Raw genomic sequence first — 1,588 nt, 5'->3', positions numbered from 1 at the left:
CCCCTACCTGGCTGCGACCCCGCCCCGCCGCCGCAGCGCGGCGCCCACTGGGCGGCGTTCCTGGACCGTTTAGCAGTCGTCAACATTCAGCACATGCAGGTCTGGCGGGGTCAAAAACCGGCTCACAAAAACAATCCAGTACTGCCCAGGAGTGGTCCAGCATGGCTGTCGACCTGTGCCCCTTGATGCAAGATTGGGGTTGAAGCACCAGGCTGCCGGCCGTGCGGGCGTGTGCGGCTGCGAGCGTCTTCCGAAGCGCAGCCAAGGGCCTGGGCCATTTGGCGCCGCTGCAGCGGCCTCGAACAACCCAAAGAATTACTGCGGGGCACTCTCGTGCCTTGGGCGCACCTCAGACTCACCCCGGGCCGCTCCTGGATCCCCCCCCCCAAACACAACCCACTAGATCGTGTCTCAGCTGCGGCCGCTGCTCCGTCAGTACGTTTCCTATCCAAAGTTTGTCGACAACCCACAGGTGCGCCGGCCGGCGCGGCACCACACCAGCCTATCGCTGACTGTCGGCCCACATGACGCCGCCACCAACCCCACACCCTCGGCCCCTGCGCTCGGCCTGGGCAGCCCTCACCACCGCTGCGAGGCGCACGACGCCCGTCATGTCTGCTCATGCATTTTGCCTGCCTAGCGTGGCTTCTCCGGGTCGTTCTCGGTCGGTCGGCCTTCCCTGTCTGTCGCCGCCACCTCATCCACGTCGTGACGTCATCGTGCCGTGCACCCGGCCCCTCTTCTTCCAGATCGAGGCGGACGTCCCCAGCTTGCTGGCGTCCCGACTGCTGCCAGACCAGGTGAGGCGCCGCCCGCGCTGCGCGGCCGGGCGTTGATGCGTCGCCGCGACGTCGCACCATTCGCCGTCCGGTGCCCTCGACCCCGTCAAGCAAAAATCCAGATGATTGAGGCAGCGCATGGTGCCGGTCCGTGTGCCCACCCACTTCTTGCATGCCTGCCGATTTCGCACCCCCAAACACCATCAACTCATGAAACACAGGAAACTCTCGACGTGGCCTCCCGATTCCACCCCTCCCCCCCACGCCGCCCCTTTGGGCCAACCCCAGGAAGCAGAGGAGGCAGAAGCCAAGGCGCAGCTGCTGGGCACGTCGCAGCAGCCGGAGCTGGTGCGCGACACGCACGCTTCTTTTGTTATGGTCGCCTTGAAGAGGGCATCTCAATGCATGTTGGGCCCCAAATCGTTATGTTGCCTCGCTCGGTCTGGCGCCCGCGCCGTCTATCAGTCCCCTGGTGCTGACAGGCTGCAGCCCTGCCACCCAGCCCCGCCCCGAGGCGGTGTCTCGCTCCGCGCCGCGCCGACCCATATCGCAGTCAAACTTTGGTCAAGCATCGACCGCAAACGTTAATCTCCCCCTCGGCAGGTTCTGGCCGCCGCGGAGCAGCAGCTCGAGGGGCTGCGGTCTGCAGTGGCGGCGCTGTTTAATGGGGACCCTCGTGTCGTCGATTCTCAGGCGCCGCAGGCGCAGGGGGTGTTGGATCCAAAGGTGGGTTTAGGGTTGGGTCTGCACGCAGGGGGTGCGGTGGGTGGGCGCAGGAGTGCAGTGGGTGGTTGAGGCAAGGGCGGGTG

This window comes from Monoraphidium neglectum, assembly GCF_000611645.1.
Source record: "Monoraphidium neglectum strain SAG 48.87 unplaced genomic scaffold scaffold01418, whole genome shotgun sequence".
Taxonomy (NCBI): domain Eukaryota; kingdom Viridiplantae; phylum Chlorophyta; class Chlorophyceae; order Sphaeropleales; family Selenastraceae; genus Monoraphidium; species Monoraphidium neglectum.
This window is presented reverse-complemented; position numbering follows the sequence as displayed.